The sequence below is a fragment of the Equus caballus genome, chromosome 19 (genome assembly GCF_041296265.1).
Source record: "Equus caballus isolate H_3958 breed thoroughbred chromosome 19, TB-T2T, whole genome shotgun sequence".
In the NCBI taxonomy this organism is placed as follows: domain Eukaryota; kingdom Metazoa; phylum Chordata; class Mammalia; order Perissodactyla; family Equidae; genus Equus; species Equus caballus.
The window spans coordinates 14,641,997-14,667,906 of record NC_091702.1 but is presented as its reverse complement, the minus strand read 5'-3'; positions in this window follow the sequence as shown (position 1 = coordinate 14,667,906).

Sequence of the window (25,910 nt, the reverse complement as noted above, 5' to 3'; positions counted from 1 at the left end):
ACCAAAAAATTACATGGCATGCTAAAATTCAAGAAAAATAGTCTGAAGAGACAAAGCAAGTATTAGAACCACAGTGATGTATGGCAGAGATTTTGAAATTATCAGACCTGAAATTTAAAATAACTATGATAACATGCTGTGCTCTGTATTGTAAAAAGTGGATAACATTTGAGAACAGATGTGCAATGTAATGGAATAAGCGAAACTCTGAGAATAAATCAAAAGGAAATGCTAGAAATCAAATACTGTAAAAGAAGTGAAGAATGCCTTTAATTGATTCATCAGTGAACTGGACAGAGCAGAGGAAAGAATCAGTGAGTTTGAAGGTCTGTGAATAAAAGCCTCTAAAACTGAAAAACAAAGATAAAAATAAGAATAGAAAATTGAGTATGGGATATTCAAGAAGTATGAGGCAATTATAAAATGTGTAACAAACACATAACAAGAATACTAAAAGGAGAAGTAAGGATGGATAGCATAAATATTTGCAGTCATAGTGGCTGAGAATTTTCAAGAATTGTTGACAAACACTAAGCCAAAAGCTTAGGAACTCAGAGAACACAAAGCAAGTTTAAGTACCAAAATTCTACACTTAGACATATCATAATCAAATTGCAGAAAAACCAAAGACAAAGAGAAAATTTTGAAAGAAGGCAGAGGGAGAAAACATATCATCTATTGAGGAACAAAGATAATAATTATATTGGAATTCTCTTCAAAAATCATGCAAGCAAGAAGAGAGTGGAATAAACTATTTAAAGTGATGAAAGAAAAAACTCACCCACTCAGAATTCTCTATCCTGTGAAATCATCCTTCATAAGTAGGAAGAAGAAAAGACTTTCTCAGACAAACAAAAAATGAAGGAATGTGTTGCCAGTAGACCTGTCTTGCAAGAAACGTTAAAATAAATTCTTCATAGAACAGGCAAATAATATGGCAGGAACTCAGATCTACATGAGGAAAGGAGATCATTAGAGAAGGAATAAATAAAGATAAGACAATTTTTTATTTTTTTTAATCTTAATCGCTCTAATAGATAACTGTTCAAAACAATAATAGCAACAAGGTAGTAGGTGATTATAGCTTATGAATAAGTGAAATGAATGACATAAATTGAGTAAAGATGGGAAGAAGGTATTGGGAACACTAGATTATAAGCTACCTGCACTACTTGTGAAGTGATAGAGTGCTATTTGAAAGTGGATTTAGATTAGTTGTAGACACATATTGCAAAATTTAGGGCAATTATTAAAGTATTTTCTTTCTTTATTTTTTTGCTGAGGAAGATTCTCCCTGAGCTAACGTCCATGCCAATCTTCCTCTATTTTGTATGTGGGATGCTGCTACAGCATTGCTGATGAGTGGTGTGGGTCTACAATCAGGATCCGACTCCGCGAAGCCAGGCTGTCAAAGTAGAGCATGCCAAACTTTAACCACTGTGTCATGGGGCCACCCCCTAAAGTTATTTTTAGAAGAAGTATAATTGATGTGCCAATAGAGAAGAAAAAATAGAATCATATGAAGTTCTCAAGTAAAGCAAGAGAAAAACAGAGAAAAGAAAAAAAGAGAGAATAGAAAAAGAATAAGTGCAGTGGGTAGAAAACAGTTACAAACATGGTTGATAGCAATCCAACAGATCTACAATCACTTCAAGTTTGAGTGGTCTAAATTCACCAAATAAAAGACAGATGGTGGACCAAAAAAGCAAGACTCAACTATATGCTCTCTGTAGGACACTCATTTTAGCTATAAAGGCACAGACATATTAAAAGTAAAGGGATAGGGAAATATATACCATCCTAATGTAACCGTAAGAAAGTTGGAGTTAGCTATATTAATTTCTGACAAAGCAGAAGGACTTCTGAAAAACTACAATTATCAGTGATAGAGACATTACATAATCATAAAATGGTCAGTTCTCCAAGACATAACAATCCTTAATGTGTATGCATATAACAGAGCATTGAAATATGTGAGGCAAACACTGATAGAATTGTGCCCCCCCCAAATTCATATGCTGAAGTCCTCACCCCCAGTACCTTATGATTTGACTGTATTTGAAGATAAGTTCTTCAAAGATGTAGTTGTGTTACAATGAGTTCATTACTGTGGGCCCTAATCCAATAGGATTGGAGTCATTATAAGAAGAGGAGGTTAGGACGCAGACACATCCAGAAGACCATGTGAAGACAGGGAGAACGCAAGCATCTGCAAGCCAAGGAGAGAGGCCTTGGAAGAATCCAAACCTGCTGACAGCTTGATTTTAGACTCCTCGCCTCTCGAGTTTTGAGAAAGTAAATTTCTGTTGTTTAAGCCACTTCATCTGTGGTACCTTGTTATGGTAGCCCCAGCAAACTAATGCAAAGTGTAAAGAGAAATAGTTAAATCTACTGTTATAGCTGAAAACTTCAACATCTCTCTGCCAGTAATTGACAGATTCAGCCTGCAGAAAATCAGCAAGGATACAGCTGAACTGAACAGCTCCATCAATCAACTGGATCTAATTGACATTTATTGAACATTCCATCCAACATCAGCAGAATACACATATTTCTCAAGTTTATACGCAATATTCACCAAGATAGACTACTTTCTGGGCTTTAAAATATAATCTTAACAAACAAAAAAATAGAAATAAAACAAAGAATGCTCTCAGACTACAATGGAATTAAACTAGGATCAACAGCAGAAAGATAGCTTAAAAATCCCCAGATATTAAGAGAATAAACACCCCACTTCTAAATGGCATATGAATAGAAGAATTCTTAAGAAAAATTAAGAACTAGGCAGTCCTAGGTCCAAATCACCAGTTTTGCCCAGGTGGCATGGATAATCTGCTTAAATTAGTGGATCTTCAGTTTCCATAATTGAAGAATATAAGTGATAGCTTTCTTTCACGGTTGTAACGTAATTAGAGATAATGAAATGAATTCAAATTAAAGTTTGAGTTCTTTTTAGACAGCTAATCAATGGCAGCTCTTATTAATGCAGCACCTTAAACCCATTATATTACTTATTCTTTTACAGGACTGAGGATGGGGTCATGGGAACTCCAGATTTGTAGACAAGTCAGACAAAATTTGGGTAACCTGAGGATCCACCATTTGCGGTTGGCACTTAAGTGGAGCCAGTCTGTGGATCTGAGCCCTTAAACTGTGGATTCTGCACCGACTCTGGGTAGGTAGTGCCGTAATTGAAGTGGAGGGCACCAGCGGGTGTCTGAAGAGTTAGAGCATTGGTTGGCATGGAAAACTCTGGACATTTGGTGTCAGAAGTGAAGTGTTTTCTGAATATAGAGGAAAGAGGCGGGTAGTTTTCCTTTTGGTGACACAGTGTTTGGCTATAGTAGATACTCTATAACTGTCAAAGGGATGTTGAATGAATAAACTAAAAATATATTTCCTGCATCTGAAGTTTCTTAAAAACTGAAAATTTTGAGAAAAATTGAGTTTCTATTAAGTGTCACAATATGACAGTGGAAGAAAGTCATTAAATTTACCAGCCTTATAAACACTGTGCTAGCTTCATCCATCCATCCATTCATGCACTATTTTAGGCACTGGGACATAGAGCAATGAAAAAAATACTGAAATCCCTTCCCTGAAAGAACTTAGAGTCTCATATATAGACACACATCTAATAGGTTCCTAAATGACGTAATTTAAGTGGTGTCATGTACTATGGAAACGTTAATACCTACAGGAATCCTTCCCTGACCCACAGACTGAGGTTTCTATTATATGCTCTCAAATAATACTGCATATCTTGTCTTCTTAGCTTTTCCAAAATTAAATTTTCATTTGTTTAATAGCCAGACCTAGTGGTCTAGTGGTTAAGATTTGACACTCTCACCACCAGGTTAATTTCCTGATCAGGGAACCACACCACCCACCTGTCAGTTGTCACACTGTGGTATTGTGTGTTGCTGTGATGCTGAAAGCTGTACCACTGGTATTTCAAATACCAGCAAGGTCACCAATGGTGTATAGGTTTCAGTGGAGCCTCCAGACTCCAAAAGACTAGGAAGAAGGACCCATCTACCCACTTCTGAAAAGATCGGCCATGAAAACCCTATGGGTCACAGCAGAGCATTGTCTGATACAGCACCGGAAGGTGAGAAGATGGTGCAGAAAGACTGGGCAGGGTTCTGCTCTGCTGTCCACAGGGTCGGTAGGAGTGAGAATCAACTCCACCGCACTAACAACAAAAATTATTTTAATAATATCTGCCTCACTCATTAGACTTCAGACTCCGTGAGAGGAGAAACCAAAATATCACTGTGTTTTTCCATTGTTTTATGCTCAGGGCCTAGCAGTGTCTCTCATACTACAACAACCAAAGAAACATTCACTCAGTAAGTATATGAATGAATGAATCAATGAATGTATGAACTGGTGGCTTTATTTAGTCTTTAACTCTGTGAGCTTAGAATAATTACTGAAGGATTATGTATGATAGAGCTGAGACTAAGAACAATCAAACAGCCTGTTCAAATCATTTGCGTGAAGGACGAGTAAGAAAACTCACTTCTTCTGAATATAGATATGATTAATTTTTCCAACACCACACAGACTCGCTATGTTAAATACCAAAATTTAAATCAAATTATAGAAAACTGTGTGTATTATGTTATAGTTACAGCAGTAGAAAAATAATGAACTGCATTAAAATCCCTGCTCTTACAAGAGCATAACATCCCATCAGCACCCTCCCTGAAGACTCCCTATCATGGTATTTCCTAAAGTGCATTGTGTTCATAGTTGTATCATCTCAAACGTATCAATAGGTTTGGAAATATTTACCTAGAAAAGGACATTCTTGTTTTAACAATAGTGAAAAACTATACAAATGCTAAAATAACTTTGAATTTCAAGTTTCGTCTAAGATGAGTGGTAATGATAGTCTGACAAGTTAATGCATACAAACCTTAAGCAAAAGAGACAGAACTCCACGAGAGAGTCATTTCTCTGTTTCCATTGCTGAATTTATGCTCTTTTTTCCTGCCTGCTGTCATTGTAGGATGCCAATCTCTCCATTCTTCTCTGGGTGTGTTGTTTGATTTGATTTTTGTCTGGTCTTTGGCTATCTCTAGATTATATCCTCCTGCAAATAAAGAATGAAAACAGCTGAATATATTTATTATTTCCCTTGATCGAAAACTTGACAGTTAATTTCAATAATGTTCTGTCCAGGGCTATTAGATTCATTGGTTAGTCCAGCACTCACTAGACACATTCCTTATGTGAGAAATCTAGTAAGCATACTGCCAATATTCATACAAATTTTTTTGAGTTACATGAGGGATGTGGCCATTAGGACAATATTTTTGGTAACTGCATGTCACTAGCACATTTATGGAACAGAAACTGATAGAAATGCAGATATTTCCTCTGAAAAATTTGCAAAGCAGAAACTGCTTTTTTGTCTCTCTCATTCCACCAGAGTGTAAACTACAGGAGAGCAAGGATATTTTCTGTTTGATTTATTCTTCCAACATTGGGAATAGTGCCAAGCACGTAGGAGGGACTAAGTTTTTGTTCATGTGAAAGAATATTAGCTGACTTCCTATAGCTTAGTAACACCAGGAGTAATTTGTATAGCCATTGTTTTAGCTAAAACAAAATAATGATAAGATACATTTCTTCAGAATTTGTGATCTCATGGGATTAAGAAGTGATATTTTGTAAAATTACATTTTAATTCATCAAAATTGAATTAATTTTTCCATGTGTTTTGGCAAGGTAAAATACAATTATTTAAACTCACCTGCTCTCTAATGAGTTGGGCCCCAAAGAAAGCAGCAGGCTGCAGAATGTATATTAAGCAGGGAACTAATAAAAAAAGAACAACTTTCATTTTTTAATTATATTGAGGTAAAGGTATCAAGTGAGATTAATTTAGAGTATGCTTTATTCTTAGTCATAAGCAACATGTTTTCTTTGTTGTATCTGCTGATGATTCAATTTAAAGAGATAAAGGCTCTAGTTGTCACTGTTCTGCAATTGAGCTTGTTTTTACCCATCTGAAAAGTAACTTTTTGTCTATTTGAACATTATGCCTTGAGAAATATTTACAATTGTGAAAAATCATTAAATAGGGCTCATATAGGAAAGAAAGAATTCTCATTAATTGTACCTAGTAGTGGATTTGCTGTGAAGCCTGAGGGTCAGGGCCCTTCAGTGCTGAAGGCACATTCAAGGCCAGGGAGGGGCCCCGCAATGTGTTCACGCAGCTATCCCCTTTTGCAGAATTAGGACAGTCGGATTTTGTTTTATTTGTCTTGTGAAGGGGTTCTCCAGTATTTTGCTAAGTTCCAGGCTCTACAATTTTGCACTTGTCCTTCATTATAGATACCGTTGATCACTCTGGACAGAAAACTGAATTTATTACATTTTTTGAAGATCATACTTTTAAATTATTTTTCCACATAGAAATAAGCTTTTTAATTCACACACCATAAAAACCTCAGTGTAACTAGTGTCATTTGAGATGTTCTCTTACAACCATTATCTTCTGGTCACATCTGTTTACAGTAATTTTCAACTAAATACAAGTGCTTCACTGTTTCTTAGACTAAACAAAGGAAATTTCATTTTCTATAATTTTCAAACTTAAAAAATGCCTGTGATATGTTTACAATCTCTCTCTCTTTATATATATAATAACAATTATGTTTCAATGATTTTTGTTTATTCTGTAGATATTAGACTTCCTTAGGTGAATACAATTGATTTTAGTGTTTAAAAACATCACATAGCAATGTCAAATCACTGATGTGTGCATATGTGTAAAGCTTTACACATATCTAACACACAGGTTGACTTTGCATGCCAGATCATCATACAATACACACAGAATCATATATGTGCGTGTGTGTTTGTGTATCATGTATATCTACATACATATAAAGCTGTCTTCCGATATCTTTATGGTAGATCTTGCTTGTGTTGTTTTTGGAAGTGAAAACACAGTTTGCAGACTCCTGCCACTTTGCTTTTACTCCTCACAACTTTAAAAAAGATTCATATAATTTTCAAATTTGAAAATATCTGCACAAATCTAGTTGTACAGGCTTGAGGTTTCAGTTTTTCACGGGAATTCTTTTCCATCTATCTGGAGTCCTTAGCAGTAATGAGCTTTCTTTTCCTTTTTCTTTTCTTTCTTTTCTTTAGGAAGATTAGCCCTGAGCTAAGATCTGTTGCCAGTCCTCCTCTTTTTGCTGAGGAAGACTGGCCCTGAGCTAACATCTGTGCCCATCTTTCTCTACTTTATATGTGAGCCACCTGCCACAGCATGGCTTGTCAAGTGGTGCCATGTCTGCACCCGGGATCCAAACCAGCGAACCCAGGCCGCCAAAGTGGAACGTGCAAACTTAACAGCTGCGCCACCAGGCCAGGCCCTCTTTCTTTTTTGAGCGCGTGTGAGGAAGACTGTCCCTGAGCTAACGCCTGTGCTAACCTTCCTTTATTCTGTATGTGGGACCACACCACAGCATGGCTTCATGAGTAGTGTGTCGGTCTGTGCCGGGCATCCAAACCTGAGAACCCCGGGCTACCAAAGGGGAGAGCATGAACCTAACCACTATGGCACTGGGTCTGCCCCAGAGCTTTATTTTACCCTGTGCTATTACTGAAGTTTTGCTTTGTTTTGTTTCAAATCACTCTCCTTTGTCAAGAAAATAGCCCTCCAGAATATCTGCTTAAAAGAGATCCTCACTTCCACTTCTCTTCTTCACATGGGACGCAGCCAGGTTTCTTAGGCTTGTATAAGAGTGGCAATCCCAGTGTCTCTCTTTTAATTGAAAAGAGTCTATTTTGATTGAATTTGCCTTCTGACAATTGGTGGAATTCAAATGAGTCAATAGAATATAAATGCAAACTTAAAACTCACTTTCTATTTGGCAAAAAAAACCTCACCAAATACATATATGTGAGATTGTGTGTGTGTGCATATGTATGATATATATAAAATATTACTACCCTTCATTTTGTATTATACTTTATGGATTAGAGTAATAACAGCTTAATTTATTAGATATGTTCTGATCTTTTAAATCAAATTGACTGCTTTATAGATGTAAGGGACATTTGTATGTGTGTTTGATACATAGTTGTTCAATGTAAAATTCACAAACATGATCAAAGATTTCAGAGTTTGGAAAATAAAAAGCTGACTTCAGGTTGTTTTGGATCAAAGATTTGATTTGCATTTAACTGTAAGATATTTTTCCATCCTTTATACAAACATAGATTAGACTTTCAAATGAAAGTGTAGAGAAAAAAAGGAAACAAAATCCTGAACGTCCTCTCAGTTAGGAAAAAATACTAGAAAGAAATATCTATTTATTATTGGTGTTAAAATTAAAAACATCTATGATAAGATATATTCCTGTGATTGATTCAGCCTAAATGTATGAAGAGCAGTGCCACTTATAGAATGAAAATACTGCTTAACTATGTGTTTCCTAGCTCCAGAAATGCTACCTTTGAGTGATAATATTTACCTTTAAAAATTACACTATGCTTTCTCATAAAAACAGCAATTCATATTCATCCTTAACCTAGAAAGTTGTTGAATTATTGTACAAGCTTAAAATTCATGAACTTTCCTTGAACAATGGCTTCCCAAATAAAGGCTATTAGAAGGCTGCAAACACAGCAGAGAACCAAAGACTGTTTGGAGAAGAATTCTGAGCGTGATAATAATGTGTCAAACAGAAGCAGTCCTTGGCAAGGTAAATGTGACTTGATCTTGTCTGTCATTCCATCCTTGTTTGTGCGTTTTTTGCTGTCTTCCCAGGTGATCAGTGCTCAGACTGTTTTTGCCCTTTGAGTTGCACTGTAAGAATGTACTTCCCGCTCTAGTCATGTGTTCCTCTTGTTATCCTTCACCACAACTTGTCCTGTGTCACATTCCTTCAGGCCTTGTTGAATAACAGGCTGCTTGAATTGGTAAAACTGACCGGATCACAGAGTTATGCTTAACAAACACGGTAGCCAAAATTTTTAAATGATATATTTCAGGTTTTATCAATTGGATAAGTTCGTTTGGGATTTTTAAGAAAGGAGTAATGAATCAAAGATTTTAGAGAGGTAGATGTTGTCAAATTCTGCACATCACACTATATAGGTTGCTAGTAGTCCACACACCTTGACAAAGTAAACATCAGCTTTATAGAAAACATTTTATTTTTTCTTGAGTTGCCAATTCACCATTTTAGTTTATTATATCAGAATTGTTTATCCACACATAACAGAAAACTTCAACCCAGCTATCTTTAATCATAATGAATATTTTTTCATATTAAAAATGATCAAATATTGAAGAGTTGGCCAGTAGTTTGACACACACCCATTTCTAACCTGATCAATGGGAAGGGAAACAAGATTGACAGAGGTGCCTTCCAGTCACGATCCACTTGTTACAGCTATGTTTGAGACCCACCTCATCTGAAGTCTATGAGATGTCTAAACAAAAGTGGGATTACTGTACTAAAAAGGATGAGGGGGACAGGTCCATTGTTGGCTAAGCAACCATGATCATTGGTTCTTTGCACCATATGTACCTCTGGTATCCTTTGTCCACTCTTTTTAACACTAAAAATACAAACAAGTAAGCCAACAAAAACAATTGTGTTTACAATTTTCCAAGGGGTTTTTCACTTTTAGCCAATTCTCTGCACAATTAAATTGTAGAAAACTATGAAACAAAATATTTCTGCCTATCTGACCAGGCATGCCGTAAAATTTGTAAGTTTAATCAAATGTTGTTATAAGTGATGTGATTATAAAAGGATAGTTTCTCTGATTGTAGTTCCGTGTTTATTATAGACTGAACCAATGGTTGTTTCATACATGCAAACAGAGGGCTTACTCTGAATAAAATTGTGACAAAATCACAATGCTCTACATATTAACTAGATACTTCCTTTCCCTTTCCTTCCTCTCTAATCTAAATTATCAAGCAAAATTTTAGTGAATACATTGTTAATAAAATCTACATTTACTGTGTTATCTCCAATATTTTAATTGATAAGGGCTCTATAGCATCAAAAATATGCTACTCTTCACAATTGATTTTAATTCAATTAAAATTAACTCAGATTAATTACAGATTAAAATAAGTCACCATTGATATTTTTCACTGTATAGCTTTTATAGGATATACTCCATTACAGGAGAAATGGAGTACAGGAGAAATATACATATACTAATAAATATAAATGAGTGATAAGGATGTTGGTAGATGACAAGGAGTATGAAGTAGAAAGAATGAAAATCCACATAATGTGAACCACAAGGAAACATGATAGCTTTGTAAGAGATGGGGAAATAACTGCAGGTTACACAGAAATTACAGCATACATTTTGGATTCTATCTTTACCCCTCTCTTGCAGCATATTTTTCCTTTCCTCAAATCTTATTTATCTTCACCGGTTTTACTAAACTGCCATTTAGTTCAAGTTGCCTTCAAAAAGATCGATTAATCGGAATGTTATTCATTTTGTCAGTATTCCAAAATACAGATGAACATCATAGATTTAAGAATAACTTTTCAAGGATGAATTCAGATCTCCAAAATAGCCATTTTACTGGATTAAAAAACAAAAACTCAAAACTCCAATCTATGAGGCTTTTAGAGGAAGGGATATGAATGTAAAGTTCACACAGAGAAGCAGAATAAAACATTCCATACATTGTGACTGGCAGTAGGAATCAAATGGTGGAATTTAAAATTTATTAAATGTTGGATAATTAACTAATATTTACGATAAAATTTACAGTGGAGCACGGTTGGGATATTCAACAGTAGGTATTTTCTGTCAGAAGGGAGTAGGATTATTAAAAGGAGGTTAGGACTGAACCTCAGGAAGAAAAGACTTCTGGGAATAACCTGAGAGTTTGGGAAGAACAGGATCTGGACTCCCAATGCCGAGAGGAATCAAGATTTGTTGCGAAAATTGACAGTCAGCTTCTACCTAACAATTCTGCTTTATAAATGAATAAAATCAGGGGAAAGAAGCCTCATAAAGGCCAAGAGGAGTACTAACTTCCTTTGAGATCTAAAAAAAGTTAATTGAGCTACAAATAAATAGTGTTGAAATGATTTCATTTGAGAAAAGATATCGACTAATTGTGGCACACCTGACACTCCAATCCTGAGTTTTACTGGCGTCTAAATGGAAACTATTGTTCGTATTGCCTTACGCATGAACTTTTTCTGTAAAACTGTTTTCGGTTTCAACTTGTATTCCATCAATTTTTCTCAAATAATGTTGAGACTTTGAAAAGGAAATTTAGAAAAATTTGGAGGAAAAACCCATTTGACCTTCTTTTCTTCCTGCAACTTAAACATCTGTGTAACGGAAAGGCTATAGTAGTATATTACTTATCATGTTTTCTTCATTAAAAAAATTCTCTAAAATCATTTCAGATATTAGAGTAGTAATACTCGTCAAGTTAATTGGATCGGATTTCAATATTTTCAATACTTTCCACCCCAAATGTTATGAATTTAAATGCTAACTTAAAAGTCTGAGATTCTATGATTTTAACAGTTTTCTTCCTTTCATTTAATTTTGCTGTAAAATTATTGAGACTGCTGACATTTTAATTTACCCTGATAAGGACTGTGGAATTGAGGAATGTGAAAGATAAGTTCTCAGACTTAATTTTATGAATGTGTGGGAGTTGGCAGTGATGTCCTTGAAAGCTGAGCTCTATTTGCAATGATGACCTACACTGAAGATATGCTTTGTCTAAGACGTTTGAAAAGTCCCAGTGTTCTGGTTTATGGTGGTCATGTCTGAGTACATCAGGGCTCGGGGGTAATCATGAGAAAAAAGTAAGCTGTATGAATATGCAATTAGAAATCTTAATTGAAATCATTTCCTTGCTGCCAAGGAGGTGGCCCTTAGTGTTTCAACTCAGTTGAGATCCTAGATACAGGTATTGACATTAAAGAGCATCACTTAACTTTCAAGAATTAAGTTGAGGCAGATATTCCTCTAGATAGGTTTCATCTCATCGTTTTGCCTTATCTAAAACACAATCTCTCTGACCAACCTGTCCCTCCAGTGTCTCGATCACATTCTTTTGGGGAAAAACTCTCCACATTTGGAAGCATTTCTAAAGGGATCTCATTTGCATTCAAACCTTTATTGAAATTGACTCTCTCCAGACTAAAACCCACTTTCCAACCCTATAGCTAAAAATATCTCTAAAAAACACTTTCTCTTATCATATTTTCATACTCTTTAAAATGCTAATGAAAGGGAGAATATTTGATGTGTATCTTCTTCTCAAATGTGTCTTTTAGGCCGTAATTCTGATACTATCGCTTAGCCATTTATTAACAGCAATCTGCTTCTAGCACTCTCTCGCAATTCAGCTATCATCCTTGAAACAGTCTTGGGCTATTAGAAACTCATTCACATATTTCTCTTCACCAAATTTCGTGCTACTATATTCTGGTGTGTGTCTGAATCAATATAAATGAGTATTTTAATACAGACTATGACATTTTTAACTCCACTGGCATCTATTCTTCAATACTCTTTAATCTCTCTTAAAAATTTTCAAATTCTCATTTCCACTTACGTGCTCCAACCACATCTTCCAACAGAATCTTAACCCAAAAGTCAGATGTTTTTGTAATTATAAATTTTGAGCTATTCTGAGTCACTGAGTTAGGTTCTGAGCATAATATAGTGCCTCTCTTGTCTGTAGCAGCTAGGCTTTCTTCCTAGTGTCTTCCAATGTCATTCATTCCAACTTGAGAACTGATGCCTGGTTCTGCTTTTCAAAGGTTTAAAGATTTTTTGAAGGTTTAATCTCTTTAATTCCTGCTTAAATGATGCCATTTTATCTCATCTTTTTATCAGTATAAAACATTTTCACTGATTCAGTCTCTCATAGGTTTTAATCTCTTTTGTAGACTTTACATTTTTCAGTATACACAATAATTACTTGTATATATTTCTTCATCTTTTTGTATTTTAAAATATTTAGGAGTAAGACCATGTCTTAATTTTATATCCCATCCAAAAATGTCTGACATCTTACCTAATGATATTAAGAATCCATGAATTTTGCTGAAATAATAGAAAATCAGACTTGGGAGAATATCTGCAATGAGAAGAATGAAAAGGAAGCTGGTTTGCATCACTGGGAGAATTTTTACAGGGCTGGAATGGACTGAAAAGAGTAAAGCACACGTTAGGTATAAAATTCAAGGGGCCATGAAAACATCCACAGTAATGTTCAGTTATACTTTATAAGCCGACCATGAAGCAAAAATCCAAAATAACAAATATCAACATTCTAAATAAAACTAGGTTTATTGAGTTTTCCTTTTACCTTAGTTTCCAACATGACCCCTTATGGGACTGGGTGGCAATGAGAGGTAAATATTCAGAAATAATGACTGAACAGAATTGGTGCCCTGGCTAGTAAAAAGTAAAGAAATGTAAGAACCACATACAGGAAAGAACAGATGTCACATAATTTATTTTTTTTCCAATTTTGCTAGTGTGAGTAGCTGTCTTTGTAAAAGAAAGAGAACAAACATAATTATACTTTTTGTTGGTTGTTTTGCAGAGAAACAGAGAAAGTGAGACTGAGATAGACTCAGAACAAACTCAGTTTTACAATATCACAGAGTTTGGAAGGTGTGGAGAAAAGTTCCTTAGGGTCAATAAGATCCATGCGGAAAATCATTCCATTTTGTCACTCCAGATGGTATTTACTTCGTTCACCTAAACATCACCTCTCTTACTGCTCAATGCCCTTTCTTTGGTTGTTTTTGATTATTCATGATTCTAGGAAGCCATTAGCACATGTTAAAAAAAGTTAGTATAGTTGAAATGGATGCTATCTACAGTCTTAATTTAGTAAAGTTAGAGAGCAGTTTATTAACGGTATTTTTCTTTTCCTTTGACTAACGCGTTCATACTCTACTCTTTCATTTTTTGAAAACCAAGCAGGCATTAGAGTAATTAATGAACTGCAGTTAGAGACCATAAACTTTATCTTTTTATCATAGCATTCTTTCCCGTAACCCTTATCAAAGTGAAATGAAAGGTATCTATCTATTTACAGATAAGGTGTTGAAAATGTTTCAACTTTTCACGAATAGCTTACTGCCTTTCAATTCCTTCCCTAAATCAGTAAGTTTCATCTCTTTTTCTACAGAAAATTATATTATCATATTAAGGTTTGCAAACAATTGTTAGTCACTGCTTTTTTTCCTAATGCATCACCATTCATAGCTTATTTTTGACTAGAGCTGGCACTTGAGAGGGTGTTGCTATTTGGTGAGTTTTCCTATTATGAAACTCAGGATGACGTTTTAATTTCCATCCAGTCCTTTGAGCTTTAGCTTTCAGTTGGTGAAATCGAGCTCCTTTTTTATTTCCTGAGTGCCACATAATGCAAAAGCTAATTTTAATTTCTTTCAAAGCCTTTGTGAATTTTCTATCCCTTTTGCCACCCTGTATTTTACAAGACAGAATAGTCATCTGTGTTCTGACAGATAGCCTGTTTTCTGAACTGGGTCTGCATTCATACCTTGTAAAACATGCTTAAGTTATGTAACTTAAGAAGTAAAAGAAAATTTATTTATTCTTTCCCAAAAAGTATAAAAATATGTTCTACTCATAGTAACTTTCAATTAATGTTGCTAAACAATAGTGTATTATTACCATTATTTTCAATAGATTCTCTTATTAGTATATTATCATCCTCTTTTCTAAATAGTTTCTGAAATGACCTGCTTAAAAAATCCATTGGTATGTTGTGGATTTTAATCATTATAATTAAAAAGATGTTCTGAATATGCAAATATAAAAATAAGAACTGGCACTCAACTGATTGCACTTGGAAATGGGTTTATATAATGAAAAATATTATTTTTACCTTTCTGCATGCGCATGTCGTTGTACCAAACTGTGTAATTTTCACCAACACCACTTGGGCTTCAAACAAGCCATCTTGATTTACATGCGTATCCAAATGATTCTGTTCAGAATGAGATCATGATTCAGTGACCTCATTTTATACACAGCTTATGGATTCCACAGCTCACAGCTTGAGTGGTTCTTATGCTTAGAACAGTTTGCTTTTTTCTGGTGGCTTAGCAACTCACTGGTGCGGTGTAGGCTTGCCTTTCATCATCTGCTTAAATATAAAAATCTCAGCCTGTACGTAAAATCTCAGCATGCACGGGGGCTTTAAATGCAAGCATGAGAATGGAGTACTTATGAAACCTTAAATTTCTGGTAACCTACTTTTTACATCTTTCTGTAAAACATGCTTTTTAAAATATAAAATTTACCCTGCATGGGCAGATTAGCACAGAAATGTCATCAGCACTTAATACTTTAACCAAATAATCAGAAGAAGCCACACAAAATAAGTTATAATCACTAAGGAAAACAATATGCATTCATGTACAAAACTTTTCAGCTTGCAGGATTTAAAAGCAATAAATCTAAGGTTACTAAGAGAGAAATTTCAAATTCAAATATTATAACTTATTTTTCAATGTCCTAGCTATAAATATGACTAATACACAATAGGGAACTATATCATCCCTGAATAGTTCTCTATTTTGATGGTGGATAAACCAGGAAAAGAAGATTATATAACCAAGGTATAAGATTATTCAGAAACTAGGCTACAACAAGGATGTAATCAAACCTTCCACTGAATTTCCTCACTGCTTTCTCATTTCACTGAAGAAATTCAGTTCACTGAGTGTCATTAAGTAAAATGGAGCTCAAAAGTCAGAGCAATTACAAGAGAGGAATGTTGAGAAGATTTAAATGTGTCCTAAAATGAGACCCTGGTCCTGATGCTACACTATATGTCAATTTAATGTCTCCATTTTAGCAGCTGCCCTGCAGCAAATACAAAATGTAAAATCAACCGGTTTGCCCTTAGGTTTCAGTAGAACTCCTGACGATCATTTTACTTCATCTGTGTCGAGCTGAAGGGACTTTAACACTGTACATTGAAGTCCAGAGCCACCTGGAGTTTAATCACATGGATTCTAAGCAATTATTATGTGGGTCTAGCATCTAATCTTTTTAAATAAGTGTTTTCCTCTTCAGACTTTACCCCAAGCATCATGATTGACCCTCAAGTCTGGATGTCTGTTCCAGTTCTCCACATGGTCTCCTATAAACCAGTGCTTTCCATGCATCTAGGTACAAGTATGTTTGTGCATTATAAGCAGTAAATTGTTCTCAGCAATTGTGAACAGGTGGTAAGAAATTCAAAGGATAGGGCTACTGGGACATTAGCCTTTAATGGAACTTCAGAGACAATTGCTACTGAAAATTAACCAGAAGAACCAAAGAGAATTCCAATCCTCTTCACTTATCTTAGCATTGGTCAGGATCATTAACATTCAGAGACACTTATTTTTCTGCTATTTCTTTAATCTGTTTTATACCAGTTAATACACTTGCCTAGATTTTTGGTTCTAAATCTGGCTGTGCACAAGTTTCTTTTAGATTGCATTTTGAAATACAGTTGCCTGACCTTTATTCCCAGAGTTTCTCCTTCCATTTTAGAATCATCAGCATAGAATACCATGCAAATAAGGCATGCAGTTTTCATGCACTTAGAATTTTACAGACTGGAATTCCCAAATACTTCCAGTTTTTGAATATGACTTCCTTTCTCAACAGACATTCCCCAACTGTTAACCGTGAAAGTGTATACTCATCCTTCAAGTACTAGACCAAATACATTTCTTTTTCTAAAAAGCCTTATCAAAATTTCCATGGCAGACTTAGACATTTAGTTTGTGCTTTCATTCACTTGAAAACACTGCCTTTATAATTATTACATTTTACTATATTGCAATTACATATATGTCCATCTCAAAACAAGATAATACAGAAGAGATTCTGGATTCATGTCTCTGTGTGTGTGTGTGTGTGTTTAAATACCAGAATCTAGGGCTCTGCTTGATAAATCACCTCTGAATGAATCAGCAAATAATGGCGAGGAAACATTCACTCACCCTAACATCCATTCCAGAACTGTGTACCACAATTCCCTAAATGCCTACAATTTGACTGTAGGTCAATCATACCAATTCTGTTGCCAGCTTTGAATAAATATAAAATAAATGGTGCACTTTACTCTGTGTGTTGGTAGATACTTGGGCACGTGCAATGTGACACATTATTACTTTTGTGTTTGATTACATGGAAAGTTGTGTAGACATTCATAAATGTAGCAACCCTAATCATTGATCCTTATGAGTCAAAGTCCCCCTGACTGTAACAACAGTCTATTTCCCATGACTGTTACTGTTTCCACCTTGTTTCTATAGGTTAAATGATGCTGCTTGGCCATTCTGAAATTCTGGAAACCTCTTTCCAGGAGCAGTATCTGCTGTCTACTTCCACCTGTTGGAGGACAGTCACCACTGAGATTCCCAAAGAGGCTGGTATGAGTCCCCTCGTTTGCTTTTACTGCTTACATGAAAGGCATGTTCTATGATCTCTTGGGCTCTAAGGCCCAGTGTGCATTCTCTAGCTTCATGAGATAAAACCATTCTAACACTTCAGTCTTTCCTCTCAGGCCTTTTGACCCCTTCCTAAACACTCTTCAAAGGCAGTACCAGAACCTTTACCTCATTCACTATTGGCTCTGTTTGTTTACAAACAGGAATCATTTTCAGCAACAAATTATTATTGGTTCCCGAAGTTCCTGCCAGGATGTTGAAACTCTAGTCATGAGAAAGTACTCTCATGTCAATAATTTCTCTCCTATCCAGCACCCTACAAGTCAAAAAAACAACAATTAACCTCACGATCACCTCCAAACATATCCACCAGTTAATGGGGAACTGTATTAGCCAAGCCTTGCAATCCTTTCAACACGTATCCTCTTCCTCTCAGAGTACAGAGTGCAAACCATATTGTGACCTGACCATTTGCCTGGAGAGACAATAAGAGGAACTGAGGATGAATTTTAAGATAACAGACAAATCATTGCATAAAGTAGAAAATTAATGTATACATCCTAGTATATGTGAAAATTTAGCATCTTATGAAGGTGGTATCTCAAATCACTGGAGCAAGAATGGACTCCAAGAAGTGGTTTTAGAAAAACTGTATAGCCAATTGGGGAAAAAATCAAAATTAAATCCACATCTCTCACCACACTCCAAAAATCTAAATAGATTAGAAATCTAAATGAAAAGAATAAAATTGTACAATTACTAGAAGAAAATACTCAGAAAAGTCTTTCTAAGTATGATTTAAATTTTTGATGCATTAAAATAAAAGAGTTTGGGGCCAGCTGGGTGATGTAAGTGGTTAAGTTCACACACTCTGCTTCAGCAGCCTGGAGTTCACAAGGTTGGATCCCAGGTATGGACCTATACACTGTTCATTAAGACATGCTGTCACAGCATCCCACATACAAAATGGGGGAAGATTGGCACAGATGTTAGCTCAGGGACAATCTTCCTCAAGCAAAAGGACAAAGTTGGCAACAGATGTTAGCACAGGGCCAATCTTCCTCATCAAAAAAATTTTTAAAAAGAGAGATAACTAGGGTTCCCCTGGCAATCAGCCCCCATCCTTAGGAGTGGTCCAAAGTCATCTTACTAACATAAACTGAGTTGTGGTGGAAAGGGGCTTGTTATGAACAACAAGATACCCCTTTCACCTTTATGGCTCTGAGGCAATTTCAGGAAGTGAGGACAAGAGAAAAAACATTATAACAAAAGATGCTTCCATTTGAGGAGGATCCAAGATGGCGCCATGAGTAGTCCTCTTTGTCTCTCCCCCTTCAAGTCTACAATTATTTGGACACTCATCGCTTAACAAAGGATATCCAGACAGCATCTCTGGATGTCTGAGAGACCCACGCGACTATACATCGGAAGGCGGACAGACTTCCCTCTGGGAGGTTGTGGAGATAGGTGAAAACTCTCCGACCCCGACCGAACAGCCTAGTACCTGCAAGTGGCTTTCTTCCAACGGACGCCCCCAGAAGATCAACACACACCTAGGGCAGGAGTGAGCACACAACAGAGGAGCGACGGTGGAAACAGGTGACCAGAACCCTACCTAAACCTCCCGCAATTACTCCTAAATGCAGAGGGAAACTCTAGAGTTACACACCTGAGCCCGCGGGGAGAGTCTCTCCCCACCATTGGCGGGGAGATCCTGCCTGGTGTTCGCGGCGCCCGGAGGGTCCCAGAGAGAATCACTGAGGGTACGGAGGCCCCCCGGCTGCCACTGCCTGCATGATGGGGAAAGGGATTGCCAGAGATCTCAGAGAGGACGGGGGCTGGGTGAAGCTGCAGAGGCCGGCTCCGCGCCCTGGAGGGGAAGCTCCAGAGTTCCGCCCGAGCAGCAGACAAAACTCTGTCTGCCATTGGCGGAGGGGCGATGCCCAGCATTCACAACTCCGGGAAAGTCCCGGAGAGAGTCCCAGAGGGCGAGGTGACCCCTGGCTGCCATTGCCCACCCCGTGGGGTAAGGGATTGCCAGAGATCTCGGAGAGGACTGGGGCTGGTGGGAGCTCCAGAGGCCGGCCCTGCAGCCCGGAGGGGAAGCTCCAGAGTTCTGCCCTGGCAGCAGACAAAACTCTCTGTCGGCTATTAGCAGAGGGGCTACTCCTCGCATCCACAACACCAGGAGGGGCCCAGAGAGGAGAATATCAGGCAGGGCAGCAGCTGACCAGCTACCACTGAAATTGGGATCTCCAGCTATCCCCCAGACAGGGCAAAGGGTTCCCCGAGTTCCTGGGGAACAGGACTGGGGCTGGGTGGAGTTCCAGTGACCCAGCTCTGTAGCCTAAGGGGAAATCCTACACGCTCACAGCAGCCTCAGGGAAAGCCTCTGCACAGCACTAGTAGAGAGCACCCATCTGGCAGCCACAAGGCTGGAAGACCCCGGGACAAAAGTAGCATAGCTAGGTGAGCTAACCACAGACTGCAGAAGATGATAATAGCTCTGCTGCGACCCGTAGTGGACAAGTGAGATTTTGTGGGTGCCAACAGTGACGGAGCAGGAAATATAAGTGATCCTACCCCTGGCGGCTGGAAAAGCCCATAACACCGTTGCAGACCCCAAGGAGGGAGCACGTCTAGGTGGGCTGCAACAGTAGGCACCAGCAGCCTGAAGCTCCCCCGTGACGGCCCCCATGGCAGAAGAGGGAATCCAGAAGACCACTGTGACTACAAGGAGTGACCCAGGCCCAGTTAGCAACTGCGGATAGAGTTCCTGGTTGGTGCAGTATAAACAGCTGCTCCCCCACCACAGCAGCTGAAACAAGTGGAAGGAGCAACTAAACTCTATCTCTATGTGGAGGCACAAATCTACAACATCAAGCAATATGAAAAAAATACATTAAATCTCCAGAACAGAAGGAAAATAACAAATACACAGAAAACAATCCCAAAGGAAATGAGATATATAACCTAAATGATTATGACTTCAAAACAGCCATCATTAAAATACTCAATGAGTTAAGAGAGAATTCAGATAGACAACTCAACGAGCTCAGGAGCTATGTCACAAAAGAGTTTGATACAATAAAGAAGAACCAAACAGAAATACTGGAAATGAAGGACACAATAGAGGAGATTAAGAAAAATCTAGATGCACTGAACAGTAGGGCCGATAATATGGAAGAAAGAATTAGCAGTTTGGAAGATGGCAATATAGAAATGCTGCAGGCAGAGGAGGAGAGAGAAGTAAGACTAAAAAGAAATGAAGAACCTCTCCGAGAATTATCAGACACAATTAGGAGATGCAACGTAAGGATTATAGGTATACCAGAGGGAGAAGAGAAGGAGAAAGGGGCAGAAAGCCTATTCAAAGAAATAATGGCTGAGAACTTCCCAAATCTAGTGAGAGAGATGGATCTTCAGGTGACAGAAGCCAATAGATCTCCAAACTTTATCAATGCAAGAAGACCAACCCCACGGCATATAGTAGTGAAGCTAGCAAAAGTCAACGACAAGGAGAAAATACTAAGAACAGCCAGGCAAAAGAAACTAACCTACAAAGGAACCCCCATCAGGCTATCAGCAGATTTCTCAGCAGAAACTTTACAGGCTAGAAGAGAGTGGAATGATATATTCAATAATCTGAAGGACAAAAACCTACAGCCGAGAATTTTCTACCCAGCGAAAATATCCTTCAAATACGATGGAGAAATAAAATCTTTCCCAGATAAACAAAAGTTAAGGGAGTTCATTGCCACAAAACCTCCTCTTCAGGAAATCCTCAGGAAAACCCTCATTCCTGAAAAATCAAAAAAAGGAAAGGGGCTACAAAACCAAGAGCAGAGGAGATAAGTAGAAGGACAACAACAGAGAGTAGCAGCTCTTTATCAGAACAGATTAAACCATGGGACGAGAAACAAAGGAAATTGAAGAAAACCGGAAAACAAGACATAAAATGGCAGCGGTAGGCCCCCACATCTCAATAATCACTCTAAATGTAAATGGATTGAACTCCCCAATCAAAAGACACAGAGTGGCAGGATGGATCAAAGAACAAGACCCAACAATATGCTGCCTCCAGGAAACACACCTCAACCCCAAAGACAAACACAGACTCAGAGTGAAGGGATGGAGAACAATACTCCAAGCTAATAATGAACAAAAGAAAGCAGGTGTCACTATACTAATATCAGACAAGGTAGACTTCAAAGCAAAACAGATGAAGAAAGACAAAGAGGGACAGTATATAATGATAATGATAATGACTCTCCACCAAGAAGACATAACACTTATAAATATATACGCACCCAACACAGCAGCACCAAAATTTGTAAAGCAACTCTTAATAGAACTAAAAGAAGACATCAACAACAATATAATAATAACAGGGGACCTCAACACATCATTAACACCAATGGACAGAACATCCAGACAGAAAATCAACAAGGAAATAATAGAATTAAATGGAAAATTAGACCAGATGGACTTAATAGATATATATAGAACACTTCATCCAAAAACAGCAGGTTACACATTCTTCTCAAGTGCACATGGAACTTTCTCAAGGATTGACCATATTTTGGGAAACAAAGCAAACATCAATAAATACAAGAGAGTTGAAGTAATATCAAGCATCTTTTCTGATCATAATGCTATGAAACTAGAAATCAACTACAAGAAAAAAGCAGAGAAAGGTGCAAAAATGTGTAGACTAAACAACACGTTTATGAACAAACAATGGATCATTGAAGAAATTAAAGAAGAAATCAAATATTATCTGGAGACAAATGAAAATGAGAACACGACATACCAAATCATTTGGGATGCAGCAAAAGCAGTCCTAAGAGGGAAATTCATCGCAATACAGGCTCACCTCACTAAACAAGAAAAAGCTCATATAAGCAACCTCAAACGACACCTAACAGAACTAGAAAAAGAAGAACAAACAAAGCCCAGAGTCAGTAGAAGGAGGGAAATAATAAAAATAAGAGCAGAAATAAACGATATTGAAACAAAAAAGACAATAGAAAGGATCAATGAAACAAAGAGTTGGTTCTTCAAAAAAATTAACAAAATCGACAAACCTTTAGCCAGACTCACCAAGAAAAGAAGAGAGAAATCACAAATAAATAAAATTAGGAATGAGAGAGGAGAAATCACAACAGATACCAATGAAATACAAGAGATCATAAGAGAATACTATGAAAAACTATATGCCAACAAATTGAACAACCTGGAAGAAATGGACAAATTCCTAGACTCCTACAATCTCCCCAAACTGAATCAGGAAGAAATAGAGAATCTGAATAGGCCAATCACAAGTAAGGAAATAGAAACGGTAATCAAAAACCTCCCCAAAAATAAGAGTCCAGGACCAGACGGCTTCTCTGGAGAATTCTACCAAACATTCAAAGAAGACTTAATACCTATTCTTCTCAAACTGTTCCAGAAAATTGAGAAAGATGGAGTACTCCCTAACACATTCTATGAAGCCAACATCACTCTGATCCCCAAACCTGACAAGGACAACACAAAGAACGAGAACTACAGGCCGATATCACTGATGAACATAGATGCAAAAATCCTCAACAAAATTTTGGCAAACCGAATACAGCAATACATCAAAAAGATTATACACCATGATCAAGTGGGATTTATACCAGGGACACAGGGATGGTTCAACATCTGCAAGTCAATCAACGTGATACACTACATCAACAAAATGAAAAACAAAAACCACATGATCATCTCAATAGATGCAGAGAAAGCATTCGACAAGATCCAACACCCATTTATGATAAAAACCCTCAATAAAATGGGTATAGAAGGAAAGTACCTCAACATAATAAAGGCCATATATGACAGACCCACAGCCAACATCGTACTCAATGGACAAAAATTGAAAGCCATCCCTCTGAGGACAGGAACAAGACAAAGGTGCCCACTTTCACCACTCCTATTCAACATAGTACTGGAGGTGTTGGCCAGAGCAATTCGGCAGGAAAAAAAAATAAAAGGAATCCAAATAGGTAACAAAGAAGTAAAACTCTCGCTGTTTGCAGACGACATGATCTTATATACAGAAAACCCCAAAGAATCCACAGAAAAACTATTAGAAATAATCAACAACTACAGCAAAGTAGCAGGGTATAAAATCAACATACATAAATCAGTAGCATTTCTATACACTAACAATGAACTAACAGAAAAAGAACTCAAGAACTCAATCCCATTCACAATTGCAACGAAAAGAATAAAATACCTTGGGATAAACTTAACCAAGGAAGTGAAGGATCTATACAATGAAAACTACAAGACTTTCTTGAAAGAAATTGACAACGACATAAAGAGATGGAAAGACATTCCATGCACATGGATTGGAAGAATAAACATAGTTAAAATGTCCATACTACCTAAAGCAATATACAGATTCAATGCTATCCCAATCAGAATCCCAAGAACATTCTTCACAGAAATTGAACAAAGAATCCTAAAATTCACATGGGGCAACAAAAGACCGCGAATTGCTAAAGCAATCCTGAGCAAGAAAAACAAAGCTGGCAGAATCACAATCTCCAATTTCAAAACATACTACAAAGCTACAGTGATCAAAACAGCATGGTACTGGTACAAAGACAGGTCCACAGATCAATGGAACAGAATTGAAAGCCCAGAGATAAAACCACACATCTATGGACAGCTAATCTTCGACAAAGGAGCAGAGGGCCTACAATGGAGAAAAGAAAGTCTCTTCAACAAATGGTGCTGGGAAAACCGGACAGCCACATGTAAAAGATTGAAAATTGACCATTCTTTTTCACCACACACCAAAATAAACTCAAAATGGATCAAAGACCTAAAGATTAGGCCTGAAACAATAAGTCTTCTGGAAGAGAAGATAGGCATTACACTCTTTGACATCAGTTTCAAAAGAATCTTTTCAGACACTATAACTCCTCAGTTGAGGGAAACAATAGAAAGAATAAACAAATGGGACTTCATCAGACTAAAGAGCTTCTTTAAGGCAAGGGAAAACGGGATTGAAACAAAAAAACAGCTCACTCATTGGGAAAAATATTTACAAGCCACTTATCCGACAAAGGGTTAATCTCCGTAATATACAAAGAACTCACACAGCTTAACAACAAAAAAACAAACAACCCGATCAAAAAATGGGCAGAGGACATGAACAGACATTTCTCAAAAGAAGATATGAATATGGGCAATAGACACATGAAACGATGTTCATCATCAGGGAAATGCAAATCAAAACTACACTAAGATATCACCTTACACCCGTTAGATTGGCAAAAACATCCAAAACCAAGAGCGACAAATGTTGGAGAGGTTGTGGAGAAAAAGGAACCCTCATACACTGTTAGTGGGAATGCAAACTGGTACAGCCACTATGGAAAACAGTATGGAGATTTCTCAAAAAGTTAAAAATAGAAATACCCTATGACCCAGCCATCCCATTACTGGGTATCTATCCTAAGAACCTGAAATCAGAAATCCCAAGAGTCCCTTGCACCCCTATGTTCATCGCAGCATTATTTACAATAGCCAAGAAATGGAACCAACCTACATGCCCAGAAACTGATGATTGGATAAAGAAGATGTGGTATATATACACAATGGAATACTACTCAGCCATAAAAAAAGACAAAATTGGCCCATTTGCAGCAACGTGGATGGACCTCGAGGGTATTATGTTAAGCGAAATAAGCCAGTCAGAGAAAGATGAACTCTATATGACTCCACTCATAGGTGGAAGTTAGTGTATTGACAAGGAGATCTGATCGGTGGTTACCAGGGAAAAGGGGGGGTGGGGGGAGGGCACAAAGGGGGAAGTGGGGTACCCACAACATGACTAACAGAAATGTACAACTGAAATCTCACAAGGTTGTAATCTATCATAACATTAATTAAAAAAAGAGAGAGAGAGATAACTAGGACTAAATAAAACTAAAATAACTTTTTCAACAAACACCAAGAATCAAAATGCAGATGATAAAGGGGAACACACTATTTATGACATATCACAGATAAAAGGTTAATATGTTTAAAATCTTAAAAATGCAGGAAAAAAGAGATCAAACACTTGGCTGTAAAATGATATAAAATTAATCTAAAACATCTATAAGATGATTAAATTCAACAATAAATGACATGCAAAACAATAGGACACAGATTTTATTTCTCACCAATAAGATAGGTGAAAATTCAAAAGTTTGGCAATATATACTTTTGCAAGACTGTAGTTAAAGGACATTCACATTGCATTTGATGAAGAGAATGAAAAAGATACGAAACCATCGTTTTTTTTAAAAAAAATAAAGATAAACCAGAGAGTAATTTCCAGGATACATTGTTAAGTGTAAAAGATAGTGGAAGAGATTGTTTACAGTAGGCCCCACTTTGTAT